Consider the following 15,678-nt stretch of genomic DNA (forward strand, 5'->3'; position numbering starts at 1 on the left):
TCCCAATTCATTTTTCTTTTTGGCAAGACAGTAATTGGCTGGAAATTTAAAATTCTCTTTTTAAATCCTTAAACAAATCACTCCTCCAAAGTTTTACACTTAACCACTACCATCTATCAGCCCCCACCTATTCAATTATAAATATGTACAAAAAGCCTGTTGTATACCAGGAACTATTCAAGGTGGTGGAGTACTGTGGTAACCAAGGCAGACAGGGTATTTGCTTTCATGGTGCTTAGGTCTTATCTAGGGAGACAGACAATAATCCAGTAAGTAAAATTTCAGATGCTGTAGTGTGAGGAAAATAAGACTAAATGTCATGAGACAGAGTCATGGGAGGAGGGCAATATTAAATAGGATAGTCAAGAAGGACTGACATTTGACTGAAACCTGAATGATGAGGAGGCAGCTGCTCAAAGATTTGGAAAAGAGCCTCTCAAACCAAGGAACCAGCCGGTGCAGAGGCCTGAGGAAATGTGTGGCAACTTTTAATGTTTTGGGTACTGAGAACGCAGGCCCTCTCTACAACAAACTCCCCGCCCCTGCCCCAGCTCCCCACCACACACACAGTGATAAGAACCCAGCAGTAAGTACAGTGAGAGATTGGAATATTTTACTTAACTTCTGGACGGTGAAAGATCTGGTAAGGAAATAAGCAGAAGTCAAGAAGAAAACGAAGATGAATTGGAACCTGAAAGGCCTATTAAGATTTTTCTATCATTAAGGTGGATTCTAGGAAATTTAGTTTTGTTGATTCAATAAAGTTACTGACTAGCAAGGAATCCACCCTAAGTCACTCTTCTTCTATGCTTAGTGCATCACTCTATTTATAACTAAATGTTTCCTGAAGTAAAATAGAAAACAGCCACTTTGTTCCCTGTATTTATGCTTCTCAACAGAGATCCCATAGTAGATTTTCTTACATTTGTGGTAAACTATTTTTAACCATGCATCAAGGCAATAAAAATAGTTTTCATGTGATTATGTCTTTGGAAGTCTGGCACAAAATGTGATTTCACTTAGAGAGTGTGGTGTGACAGCTGTAAATCGTCACATTCCAGCTTAATGCTTCAATATTGTATTTTCAGTGTGACTGAATGGCTGGCTTTTTCCGGCTTTGACTGCCTTTTCTATAGAGAAGCTGGCACTCAGACAAATCCCCTGAGACACCCTCACAAAGAGATGCTGACAGATGTCTGTCTCTCAGAGGTTCTAACTGGGCAACATTCCATGCAGACATGCTGGGCATGAGCGTGGGTGTCTGTGTCTGTTGGCCTATGGGACAGTCTTCTCATTCTGTCTTGCCAGCAGCCAAAAGGCATGTAGAGCTCTTTGGGATGGGAGTTCTGCCCTGGGGCCAGCATGCTCAGGTAGAATGGCACTGAGCCAGTTTAACAGGGCAAGGAGTCTAATTCAAGAAAGCCAGAAGTAGTGCAGCAGGCTGGAGAATCAAACCTTTCTCCTCATTATATGGTTGGGTCATAGACTAAGTGCTTAATAAATAATTGGTCCTGTTCAGGCACTCTCCTCGATACGTGTGATATACAGATGCTTAACTCAAGGAACTCACCCTAACTTGTTCAGGGAAATAGCCTATAGCAGCCAACTCTTTTTTTAGCCACTCCACCCCAACTCCAAGACTGCTTACAACTCATTCAATGAACTTTCAAGTAGTTGTATCAAGTACTTTCTTCTATGCCAGGCATTGTGGTCTGCTTAAGATAAACAGAAATAAAAAGACAGATTGTTCTAGGATTAATATTGTATACACAAAAATGTTATAATGGTTATCTTGGGAGAGTAGAATTAGATGGAGATATGGACAAAGACTCAAATTTTACATTTTGAACTTTACTATTTGAACTTTTTGTAACATTTTTTTGGCAGTGATTATTTTTTGTAACTCAACTAAAATCTTCTGTTTGTGCCGGCACCCTTCTGAGCTTTGAGAAGATAGCAGTGAATGAAGCAGAAAAAGTCCCCTGTCCTCAAGGAGCTTACATTCCAATTGGGGAGTAATACAAAACAAAAAACCTATACAAATGTGCTATTATAATATAATAAGTGACGACATGGCCCATGGAAAAAATAATTTTTAAAACTAAAAGTGTTCATTTTTAAAAGTTATTCTATTCTGACTTGTTCAGATAATCTTGACTCTTTAGAGACCAGGATTCTTTACTGGCCTGGGCAAATAGCAGCACTGAGAGAAACGGGCCAGAGGGCCAAGCCTCAAAGCCTTGAACTATTCGGACTCTTGCCAACACTCTCTCCATCCAGCACAAATGAAAAGGCAGTTTGAGATGCCTGCGTTCTTTTGGCACAAGGGTGATGTCAATCCAGAGAGTTTGACCTGGCTGGTTGTTCTTGACTGGAGCCCAGCCCTTTTCTCACTCAGTTTGGGGACAGAACTCACTGCTGTGCCAGTATGTGAAGGTGCCGACCCTGCCTACCCCACATACATAGCCTGCTTTTTCTTTCCAGCTTTACCAGCTGGTTTCCATTGGCTTCTGGCCTGCCTTGTCTGACAGCTGCCTGAACACTGGGACTTAAAAATTAGTTCTAATGCCTGAGTCCAGCCACCACATTCCAACCTATTTCTAGGACAACATCTTCTTTCTTTGGCTCCCTGAGAAACTACTCTTCTTTTTCTGTTTCTAAACTGTTTCCATTCCTAGTTTAGGCTGAGGTCTCCTCACCTGGAAGTGTAAAACTTAGGGGTTCCAGTTCCTGCTCATAGCCAAGGAGAAGATGCTGTTTTCACTAAATTCCTCTAGTCAAAGAAGAGGTAAGACTTGATATGATATTAAAGAAACACAATAAAAATTGTATGCATACTAACATTACGAACATTTAAAAAATCTGCTTTGTTTTTATTCCAATCATGAAGGTGACACAAGCCTGTTGCAAAAACTTTAGAAAATATGGTAAAAATAATTTATACTTTAATAAATTATTTTCTTTTTTTTTTTTTTTTTTTTTTTTTTGCGGTACGCGGGCCTCTCACTGTTGTGGCCTCTCCCGTTTCGGAGCACAGGCTCCGGACGCGCAGGCTCAGAGGCCGTGGCTCACGGGCCCAGCCGCTCCGCGGCATGTGGGATCTTCCCGGACCGGGGCACGAACCCGTGTCCCCTGCATCGGCAGGCGGACTCTCAACCACTGCGCCACCAGGGAAGCCCTATTTTCATTTTTATCTATTCTTGTGCTCATATGTTTATTGCTGTTATTGGTTAAATATATTATTCATGCATTTGGGACAAAATTCCAAAAGTAAAATCTCACTGTTTCCCTGCCACCCAGTTCCTCTCCCTGAAGCAAACTGTTCATCACAGTATCCTCTTTTTTTTTAGTGAAAACTTTCATATTTAAAATTACCAACTGGACTCAGTTTAGATAACCCCAATTTTGTTGGCAACTTCCAAAGCATTGTAATCAGGAGCCAGTTGAACATACGCTTCTTCTCTCCATCAGGCCTTATCAGGGTGTTCACCTTGGCCACGTCAATGTCACAGAGCTTCTTCACAGCCTGTCTGATCTGGTGTTTGTTGGCCTTGATATCCACAATGAACACCAGTATGTTGTTGTCTACTATTTTCTTCATGGCTGACTTGGTGGTGAGGGGGAACTTGGTGATGCCACAGTGGTCAAGTTTGTTTCTCCTAGGGGCACTCTTCTGAGGACATTTGGGCTGCCTTCTGAGCCACAGTGTTTTGGGCAGTTGGAAGGTGAGTGATATCCGTATCTTTTTTGCGTGGCTGTGGATGCCTTTCAGCACTGTGTTCTTGGCCTTCAAAGCCTTTGCTTTGGCTTCAGCTTTGGGAGGGGCAGGGGCTTCCTTCTTCGCTTTCAGCACCATCTTTGTGAAAAGTCACAGTATTCTCTTATAATCCTTTTCATTTCTGTAAAATCTGTAGAAATGTCCTACTTCAATAAACCTTTCTCTGCTTCAAACTCCGATGTTTCAGTTTATTTGGCCTCACTGTGCATCGGGCACATGAACTTTGGTAACAATTTCTTTTCTGATTTTAATACTTTAATTTTTCTTGCTTTGTATCTTAGTCAATCTAGCTAAATATTTGTCAATTTTTTTTTAAGAAAAAGCTCTTGGTTTTATTGATTTTCTCTATTGTTTTTCCGTTCTATATTGTATCTGTCTCCATTCTGTTCTTTATTACTCCCTTCCTACTGCTAGCTATTGTTTTAGTTTGCTCCTTTTTCAAGCTCCTTATGGTATAAAGTTACTTTATTGATTTACTTTGCCACTCTCTCTATTATGTCAATGAAAAATCAAATAACAATCAAGCTAAGAAGAAAGAAAAGAGAATATTATTCAAGACAAACTGAGGATTATAACCCGGGAAACAGATTCTCAGAAACTCTGAGAACTGCTCCATTGATCAGGAGTTAAAGATACAGTTTTATACATTTTTGAGATAATGTACCATATTGAAAGGTTAGCATTGCGCACACAGTTCATCAGTTCTTTTTTTGTTTTTAGTCAGTTATGCCCGTACAGAACAAGCCCTTGGTCAATGTGACCCTTTGTATGAGATGAAAAAGAAATATTAATCATAGAATTACAATGCTGGCATCTGAAGAAAGGGACCAGCTTTTTCTCAAAGTTTGATTTCATCCTCTTGCTTTGAGAAGGTCTGGGTAATGTATAATGTAGATGCACAGTGCACATTGGGAAAGGCCTACCATAAAGGGGTCATGTCATTTTTTTTTTTCCTTTCTGTCTTAGTTTGATTGTCCAGCCATAGAAAATTTAAGATTTTTCCTCACCAACTATATATGTAGATATTATTATTTACTATTTTATTTAAAAATTATCGTACACTAACACAACGTTGTAAAGCAACTATATTCCAATAAAAATTAATTAAAAAATAAAAATTATCATACAGTATAACTGATTTTTTACAGTATTGTTCTATGAATATTAGCAAATATACAGATGTGCATATCCAATATCACAATCAGAATACAGAACAACTACTTGTTCTGTTAATTACTAAGAGATAAGTGGTAAAATCTCCAACTATAACTGTGACTTGTGTATTTATTTCTTTCAAATTGTTGCCAGTAGTACAAAGAATTTTCTTCTTGAATCATTTGAGTGGGATATAAAGTTACTCTTTTTCATTTTGTAATTAATCAATATTTTATGATAGATATTTCAAAACTATGTAAATGTTCTATTTTCATCAAACTTTAAATTTATTCATTGATTCTTTTATCAACATAAATTCATGATTTCATATTTTATCCAATGACTTATAGTCTGTTAACATCATTATTTATTTTGGGACCACCCTGGTGGCACAGTGGTTAAGACTCCATGCTCCCAATGCAAGGGGCCCGGGTTCCATCCCTGGTCAGGGAACTAGATCCCACATGCATACCACAACTAAGAGTTCGCATGCCACACTAAAGAGCCTGAGTGCTGCAACTAAGGAGACCACCTGCCGCAACTAAGACCCAGCGCAACCAAAATAAATGAATGAATATTTTAAAAAATATATCATTATTTATTTTGCAACTCAAGCTATACCCAATTTGGCCACTGGAGCCTCTTCAAGCTGGCTCTTGTCCTTTTGATATGTCCCTGTCATTCTTTGAGCACTTCCTTGTTTCTTGTACAAGATGCTCCAGACTCATCCTGTATTTTTCCATGCCTGTAACTAACCCTGTAATTAGCCATTTCTCCAACAAGTGAAAAATATTACTTAGAACCAAGATCTTAACACCAAGTATATTCGTTGTCCTTGAGGTGTCACTGCTCCAGGCCCGTTTGGTAGACACACTCATTTACCTTTATATTCATTCTTACTTCCATCTATCTATTGAAAACCATGATTTCAGACTGATACCTCCAATTTCAATACCCCCAACATCACAAGTTTCAGTCTACTTTTCTCCCTTCACATGTTTTTAACTCTAATGATGGTAAGAAAATCCAGGCCACTATTATTATAATATTGTTACTTATTTTTTATCAATGTACCAGTTTGTAACCAATCTCTTATTGCTGCACCCTTCTCTCTCCTGTGTAGATGCTCACCTTATCCCATTTGACTCCAACACCTTGAACCAAGTTGCCCTATATGGATGCATTTTTCACCCAGTTTTGATTCTGACTCCCAGTACCAGGCTAGTACCATCACTGCCCCCTGTGTGGACACTCTCCTCAACCTTCTTTGGCTTTGAAAACCTGCTTTGAGCTGCCCCTCCTCAAGGATACCCTTGTCACCTGATGTGCAGAAGAGTTAATATAGAAGGCCTGAGACTGCTATTGCTAGAAGGGATTGTGTACAAGTTTGGTCCTTGGCTGGAACCTGGTACCTTGGATTTCAGGAGGGTTCCCACCTTCCTCATACTGATAAGAATGGTTCACTGTGCCCAAACTTTTTGTATAAATAATGTGGTTTATCCTGAACAACTTGCTTTCCTTGTGGGAATCTGGAATTTTTGTACATACAGGCATGGAGTACCTTTGTGACCAACTTTTGATAAAAACTTTGGGTTCTGAATCTTATGAGCTTTCTGATACATAACATTTCACACATGTTGTCACTGTTTGTTGCTGGAGGAACTAAGCACGTTCCCTGTGATTCCACTGAGAGAGAACTCTTAGAAGTTTGTGCCTGGTTTCCTTTGAACTTTGCCCCATATGCCTTTCTCTTTGCTGATTTTGGTTTGCATCATTTTGCTGTAATAAATCATAGCCATGAGTATGACTGTGTGCTAAGTCCTGCTAGTTAATCATTGAACTTGGGGGTGGTCTTGGGACCTCTGACACACCTGGCTTGGGCTCTGAAACTCCACACTGGGCTGCTTCTCTATAAGGACACCCTCCCCACTCTGCTTGGGTTTTAAACCCCTACGCTGACCGAGTCTCCTCATTCTGTCCAGGCTCTGACACCCTACAGTAGCCCACCCCATTTCAGGGACAATGTCCTCACACTACCTGTTTCCAGTTTTTAGCTATCGTGACTAAAACTGCTATGAATATTTGTGTATAAGTCTTTTTGTGGACATGGACATGCATTTTAAACTATACTTAAGAGTGGCACTGCTGGGTCATAAAATAGGTGTTTGTTTAGCTTTATAAGAAACTGCCAAAACTTTTTCCAAAGTGGTTGTACAATTTAATACTCCCACCAGTGATATATGATTACCAATTATCCCGTAAAAACTATATAATGAAGAAAAAAGTCTTTTATAGTTACCCATCTATTTTTGGCACTCTTCATTCCTCTGTAGGTCTGCATTTCCTTCTGTCATCATTTTCCTTCAACATTTCTTGTATTTTAAGTCTGCTGATGACAAATCTCTCAGTTTTTGTTTAACTGAAATATCCTTCTTTCACCTTTGTATTTGAAGCTATTTCTGCTGGATTTAAAATTCTCAGTCCACAGTTTTGATTTTATTTTCTTTAAGCACTTTAAGAAAGTTGCTCCATTTTCTTCTTATTTGCATTATTTTTCTACAAGAAGTTTGCATTCATTCTTTTTCTGTTCCCCTGAATGAAATGTGTTTTTTCTCCAAACCCCCTCTGGCTGTTCCAAAGATTTTCTGTTCATCTCTGGCTGTCAGTATCATCATGACAGGTCTAAGTGTGTTTTTCTTTATATTTATCCTGCTTCGGGTTCAATTAACTTTTTGATCTTTGGCTTATTGTTTTCAACAAATCTGTAAAAAAAAAAAAAGGACCATTATTTTAAAAAGTACTTCAAATATCCTAATTTTTCTCTTCTTTCTTTCTGAAGTTCTAATTAGACATATAATATGTTGGACTCTGCCTTTTTCTCTCTGTGCTACAATTTGGAAGATTTATTTTGCCTTGTCTTTAAGTTCACTGGCCTTTTTTTTGTAGTGTCTAACTTGATGGTAAACCCAACTAGTTAATTTTTCACTTCAGGTATCGTATTTTTTAATTCCAGAATTTCTGTTTTGTTCTGCTTTACAGGTTACATTTCTTTAGTGGTCTTTCTTGTTTGTCCCCTTATTACGTTCATGGTTTCCTTTAAATCCTTAAACATATTCATAATAGCTTTTTAAAAAAAGTCATTTCTGGGTCTCTATTGACTGATTTTTCTTCTGATTATAGGTCACCTTTTTCTGAATCTTTGAGTGCCTAGTAATTTTAGATTGCATGCTGAACATTGTGGATCCCATACTATAAAACTTCTTGATTTTATTTTCTTTTTAAAAAAATTGAGCTGCGGCACAGCAAAGGAAATCATCAACAGAATGAAAATGCAACCTACTGAATGGGAGAAGATATTTGCAAATCATGTATCTGATACGGAGTTAATATCCTAAATATATAAAGAACTCACACAACTCAACAACAACAAAAACAGACAATTCAATTGAAAAATGTGCAGAAGATCTGAATAGACATTTTTCCAAAGAAGACATACAGATGGCCAACAGGCACATGAAAAGATGTTCAACATCACTAATTATCAGAGAAATGCAAATCAAAAGCACAAAGAGAATGACTATTATCAGAGAATGACTACTATCAAAAAGATAAGAGGGCTTCCCTGGTGGCGCAGTGGTTGAGAGTCTGCCTGCCGATGCAGGAGATGTGGGTTCAGGCCTCAGTCCGGGAAGATCCCACATGCCGCGGAGCGGCTGGGCCCATGAGCTAAACTGACATGAGATCCAACTATTCCACTTCCGGGTATTTATCTAAAGAATACAAAAACACTAATTTAAAAAGATAAATACACCCCTGTGTTCATTGTGGCATTATTTACAATAGCCAAGATATGTAAACAACCTAAGTGTCTATGATTGGATGAATGGATAAAGATATACAGATTACAGTGCAATACTATACAGCCATAAAAAGAATGAAATCTTGCCACTTGCAACAACATGGATGGACCTTAAGGGTACTATGCTGAGTGAAATAACTCAGGGGGAGAAAGACAGATACCATATGATTTTACTTATGTGTGGAATCTAAAAAACAAATGAACAAACTAAACAAAAACAAACTCATAGATACAGAGAAAATATTGGTGGTTACCAGAGAGGAAGGGAAGTGTGGAGAGGATGAGATGGGTGAAGGGGATCAACTGTGTGGTAATGGATGGTAACTAGATGGTAACTAGTGGTGATCACTTTGCAGTGTATACAAATATCAATTTATAATGTTGTATACCTAAAATTTATATAATGTTATATATCAATTTTACCTCAATAAAAATAATTGAATTTTGTTCTGTAGACGGTTAATTTACTTGTGCATCAAATCAATCCTTTGAATCTTGTTTTTAATCTGTATTAGTGTATGTCTAAAGCAGCCTTTTCTCTAGAGTTAGATTAGCCCTAATACTAAGGCTTTGCCTTTCTGGTGTCTTTTCTGAATGGCAAACTTGGTCACGAGCTTTTTTCACTCTGGTTTAGTGGAACTTTAACGTCTTCCAGTCCCATGTAAGCTCTGGAATCTCCACACAGCTCACAGCTTTCCAGTATCCATTATTTCGCAAGCATTTTTCTTTGCTCCACCTCATGTGGTCTTACGCTGGCTTGTGCAGGTTTTCAACCAAAAACCCAAGGAGATTCCTATGCAGCTATCTGGAGCTTCTTCTTTGTTCCTCTCTGGTGTCCTGCCCTGCAAATTCCAGCCTTAATGGTAGCCTTGAACTCCCATCCTGTTCTCTTTGGCCTAGTAATACCACTGTGCCCTCTTTGGGCTACCCCTTCTTGTGCTGTGGTTCAGAAAGTGCCTCTAGGCAGAAGACCATGTAATCATGAGACTCATTTGTTTCTCTTCTCTCAAGGATCATAGTCTTTGACTGACTATTGTTCAGCATCTAAAAACAGTTGTTTCAGATATTTTGCCTAGTTTTCTAGTTCTTTGCAGTGGGAAGGCTGGTCTGGTATCAATTACTTTGTCATGGCTAGATAGGGAAATCTCAAATTGGCTTTAGGTTTTGCATTATATTTTAAGAGGCTTTTCCAGTGGTCTCTTTTGGGGAGGGTGAATAGTGACTTGGAAGGAAGTATTGGGTATTCTGGGTGTTGGTACTGTTCTGTCTCTTGACTTGGAGATGCCCCTCTTGAGTCTGTGAATATTCAGCAAGCTGCAAACTTAAATTATGTCCATATTTCTTTATGTAAAATATATTTTAATGTCTTCCTTATTCCAATATTAATTTTAGATCCTTAAAAAAGCTTTTCAACTTTTATTAGATAAATATTTGCTATGCTTGCACAAAGGCTAGACCTCCAGGGCCGTCAAGTCAAGACTGAAAGCAGAAAAGCACTGTGTTTGCTCTAGAGATTAGGAGGGGGGAGAAAAAGTGAGGTGCTGACAATAAGAGGGAAGAACAAAAATGTCTAGAAGAATTTATTAACTGTCTCTCTGTTTCTCTTCAAACAATTCAATAATCTCTACATTATTCATTATTGTTTTGTGGAGTAGATTTTCCTTTGGGTGTGTGATGGGTGCTAAATTCTGTTTTAAATTTGCACAGGGATAAAATCAGACGCTTTCTTATAGGTTATACTAAGAAAGGTCTTTTTGCTCAAGATAATAAAAACATTTTTTCTATTTTATCTTTCTATATTTCATAGTTCTTATTATTAAATTTAAAGCTTTAATATCATCTGATAATTAATTTTGTATATAGTATATGATAGATATCTGATTTTAAAAATTGGTTAGACAATTATCCTAGTACCATTTATTAAATAATCTATCCTTTTTTCTTCTGGTTTAAAATGCCTCCTTTGAGTCATGTGGGACCCACCAGCATGCACTGAATTGATCTGGTTGTGCCTTATACACACACACACACACACACACACACACACACACACAAACACACACACACACAGAGGCATAATGATTGAGTTTTTAGAATGAGTTCCTCTAGGATTGCCCTTTTTTTCTCTAAATTATTTTTTCTTTAAATTTAACCTTCAGTTTTGAGTCACTTAGTTGCCTGTTGCATCAAATGATTCTTTGGTTTTACAGGTTGTCTCCCAGTGATGCCAGATGGGATCAGCACAGCCCCAGGTGCTAGTTGCTAATGCCTATAAAATAACCCCCCCCACACACAAAGGAGAATCATTTAAGAGTTCTTTGGACTTCATCTTCAAAAGTAGCCAAAGAATTCAAGTGACAGGTTATCCCAGAAAATCTTTTGCAGTTAGTGAAATTAGGGTATAGCTAAGAACATTCAGAATATCACACACACAGTTAGGTATTCTTGGTATAGTGGTGGGACAGCAGTGATTATAAAATGAAAGTAATTAACATGTACATGCTCTGTTGGGGGAGACTAAAGGGAAACAGGTATTCAGCCTAGAAAAACATTTCTCAGTGGATTTCCTATGAAGTCAATGTGTCTTGGGTTTAACTTTGAAACAAATTAAAAATTTTTTAAACTGAAAAAAAAAAGCCTCCTTTATCATATACTAATCCCTATGATCATGTGGGTCTACTTGATCTCATTTGTTTACCTACATTTTTCCTGACCCAGTACATTCCTGTTTTAATTACTTTATAATATTTTTTTATATCTCCTGATACAGGTCTACCCCTCTCAGCCTTCTTTTTTCATTTGTGCATTTAACTATCTAGTGATCATATGCATTTGGAGAGCTTTCATGTATCTCAAAGGCATTCACTGTACAAAAACATATTGAGAAAGGCACCAGGCTGAATCACCAAAGGGGCTTATAGTCTGGTGGCAGATAATAAGTAGACAATTAGGGGACTTCCCTGGCGGTCCAGTGGTTAAGACTCCACGCTTCCAATGCAGGGGGCACAGGTACAATCCTTAGTCAGGGAACTAAGATCCCACATGCCATGTGGTGTGCCCCTCCCCCACAACAAAGTAAACAATTAAATATAATTAGATAATTACTAAAATAGAGTCAATCCAGGGGAGGAAGTGCCTGTCATGATTGGTAGGTACCTTTAGGACAACTCTTCTAAGATAAGCAGTAATTGACCATAGAGAAACACTGGGGGGAAGACATTTAAGGCAGAGGGACAACTATTGCAAAGGCACAGTAGCACACATGACTATGGTGTGTTCAGGGTACTATATGTGGTTCGGAATGGTTTCTTTTATTCATTTATTTGTTTATTCATGTTAGATTCAGAGTCAGCTAGACCATTTGAGCTTGTGTCAGACCATGAAGGGCTTCAAGATTGTCTCTCAGAGACCACTCTAGTGGTAATATGGAAAATTGCTTAGAGGTGAGTGAGAAGAGAGGTCATGAGATCTGAATGAGGAAGGTAAGGAAGAGGAGATGGAGATCTGACTAGACCCAGTGTTTGGATGTGGTGTGAAAGACAAGAGGAATTCATTCATTCATCATTCATTCAACAAGTTGAATTTAATGAATGTTAAATGAGAGTTCTTAGGTTTCTGGCTCAAGCAAAAGGGGAACTGATGGTGCCATCTCCCAAGACTGTGAATACAGGAAGTGTTTAAAGTTTGGAAGGATAAAGTTGATTTCAGATTTGGATATTCTGAGTTTGAGGTGCTTGTGGTACACCCTGGTATAAATGTCTAGTAAGTGTTATGTGTATAGTTCTGGTGTTTGAAATAAAAATGTGTTATCTATGTATGTATAAGTGGTTATTGAAGTCATGGCCAAGATTGCCTAGGAAAAGTTTGTAGACTGAGAAGAGAGTGGATATCTAGGGGAGATGCCAGCTTTTAAGGGAAAGGAAAAAAGAAGTTTCCTCCAAAAGAGTTTACTAGGTGGTCAGAGAATTGTCATGGAAATCAGGAAGGAGGGAGCAGTTAATGTATTAAGCAATGGAGAGAGGTAGCAAATGACTAAAAACTGAATCCAATGAAAAGAAGCTCACTGGTGACTATAAGGAGAGGAGTTTCAGGTGAGAAAAGATGATAGAAGTCAGGAAGCAAGGAAGTATAGATAGACAGTATCCAAAACAAAATTCAGCATCTTTCCCTCCAGTGTGACTCCTCTTCCTGTTATTTTAGGCACAAATATTCCCCTCAGCCTCCTAAACCAGAAATTCCTTGAACACCTAATCCCTTCACTCTCACTTAATATCCTTGTCTAATTAGGGCATTACTCCCCTAGATTCAACTTCCTTAGTTAACATTTCTAATATTCCAGAAGGATAAATCCCAAATATCATGATTATCTATGGATGGTGTTATTAGAGATGATTTTTATATTTTTCTGTTTGTTTTTTCAGTTTTTTTTCTGGAATAACTAGTATGTATTTACTCATGTAATTAAAGAAAAGTTTTAAAATAATTTTTCTCACATTATCTCATATCTGACATCATCTTTGTTTCCAGTCCACTACCCTGGGTCTAGCTGGGATTATTACAATAACTTCTTAGCTTCTCTTTCTGCTGCTAGTGTGGCACTCCTCTAATTCTGTCACTGGGCAGTAAGGATAAGCTTTGTAAAATACAAATCTTAATACATCTCTCTCCAGTTAAAAAAGTTCTTCAATGGTTTCAGATATCTTTCAGGATTAAGTTCAAACTTCTAGCACTTTGTGATAATGCCCTTATCTTATCTCACTTTTTTCCATTCTCCTATTCTTTGCTTAAAGCTCCTTTTCAAAGATAAGCAGTGGTTAAGAATCCGCCTGCCAACGCAGGGGACACAGGTTCCATCCCTGGTCTGGGAAGATCCCACATGCCGCGGAGCAACTAAGCCCCTGCACCACAACTGCTGAGCCTGCACTCTGGAGCCCATGAGCCACAACTACTGAGCCTGTGTGCCACAACTACTGAAGCCCACACACCTACAGCCCGTTCTCTGCAACAAGAGAAGCCACTGCAATGAGAAGCCCGTGCACTGCAACGATGAGTAGCACGCAGCAACAAAGACCCCATGCGGCCAAAAATAAATAAATTAATAATAGTAATAATAAAAAAAAAAAAGCTGTTCACAAAAGCTGTTTTCTCCTCCTTTCCTTTGTTAATTCCCTCTAATCCTTTAAATCCGTTTAATAATCATTCTTCTTAGGAGACCTTCACTGCAGTTCCATTCTAATTTAGACACTCTTCTCTTCTGCTATTGCAATCTATACACCTCTCAGTGTCATCACACTGTATTAATGAACTTGTTCATCTTTTCCTAATTTGTTGGCTATTTAATTTTTCTTCTATGAATTTATTATTCATATCTTGTCCATTTTTCTGTCGAGTTGTGCTTTTCTTATTGATTTGTAGTAATTCTTATTTACGTGACAAATATTTTTTCTCAGTCTGTTCCTAGAGTTTATTTTTTGGTGCTTAGAAGTTTTTTTTTAGTAAAATATATCAAGGGTTTAAGTTAATAGTTTTGCATCTTGCTCAAGAAGACCTCTATTCCAAAGATATAAATTTACTTGCTTATGTATTCCTTCTAATATTTTTGTTTTGTTTTTTATAGTTATCTCTTGGAATTTGTTTCTGAATAAGCATCATCCACATTATTAGTCTCTGGGTATTTTTTTTTTTGGGGGCTACATTGGGTCTTCGTTGCTGCATGCGGGCTTTCTCTAGTTGCAGCGAGCGGGGGCTACTCTTCATTGTGGTGTGTGGGCTTGTCATTGCAGTGGCTTCTTTTGTTGCGGAGCACAGGCTCTAGGCGTGTGGGCTTTAGTAGTTGTGGCACATGGGCTCAGTAGTTGTGGCTCACAGGCTTAGCTGCTCCGTGGCATGTGGGATCTTCCCAGACCAGGGCTTGAACCCATGTCCCCTGCCTTGGCAGGCGGACTCTTAACCACTGCGCCACCAGGGAAGCCCCTCTTCGTAATTTTTTATGGTTGAAAATCTATTCAACATATTTATTGAATGCCCTCTTAGGTGTTGGCACTGTCATCTCCTGGGTGATACAATGGTGGGCAAAAAGACAAGGCCCTTTACCTTAATGGAGCTTACATTCTAGAGGTGGAGGCAGACAATAAACAAGTAAACAAATAATCCAAATAATTATTGCTTTTAATAACGACCATGAAGGAATTAAATGGGAAGCTACCTCTTAGAGTGGTCACTGAAGGTCTTAATATAAGTAGGCAGAGGATGTGTACATAAAACATTTCCACTGAATGGTTCTCCCATCATTTACCTAACCATTCTTTGGTGTTGGGTTTTTAGATTGCTTCCCCATTTACTATTATACTAAGAAATAATCCCGTTAGGAATAACTCCCTCTGCATGTTTATTCCCACAGAATAGCTTCTTAGAAATTTAATTACTGGATAAGAACAATCAGTATTTTTATACACATTACCAAGTTACTTTCAAGAGGGAATTCCAATACATTCACCAGTGAGTAAGCTGAATACCGCTCTGAGAGGTAGGAGTGGAAAAAGTAACAGCCAAGAAAGGTACGTTTGGGCTCTGAGAAAGTAAAAGATAAATGTGCTGACCTGGATTTACAAACGAGGGGTGGCAGGGCGATGACGTGGGAAAGCATTGGCTTGGGAACAAGAAAACTGGATTCTAAACCGATTTCTGCCACCCTGTGACCTTCACAGATTACGGGCTCCTTGAGCCTTAGTTTCCTGAAACTCGGTGGGTTCGTCTCAGGCTTTATGTTTTCCAACATCTTCAGACCAAGCATTGTCTAGCCCCTCCAGATTCGAGACAGATTCTCGAATTGGTAAAGAAGAGACTCAGCTGAATCAGCATCCACCGCGAAACTCCAACTAATCAT

The 15,678-nt window shown here is 38.5% G+C and overlaps 1 pseudogene; it reads right to left on the reverse strand.

Moving 5' to 3' along the window:
* Positions 1–3,389: 3,389 nt before the first annotated feature.
* LOC112407703 (60S ribosomal protein L23a pseudogene) lies at positions 3,390–3,856 on the reverse strand (annotated as a pseudogene).
* Between the last annotated feature and the right edge of the window lie 11,822 nt (positions 3,857–15,678).

Source organism: Neophocaena asiaeorientalis, unplaced genomic scaffold (genome assembly GCF_003031525.2).
Source record: "Neophocaena asiaeorientalis asiaeorientalis breed wild unplaced genomic scaffold, Neophocaena_asiaeorientalis_V1.1 scaffold504, whole genome shotgun sequence".
In the NCBI taxonomy this organism is placed as follows: Eukaryota; Metazoa; Chordata; class Mammalia; order Artiodactyla; family Phocoenidae; genus Neophocaena; species Neophocaena asiaeorientalis.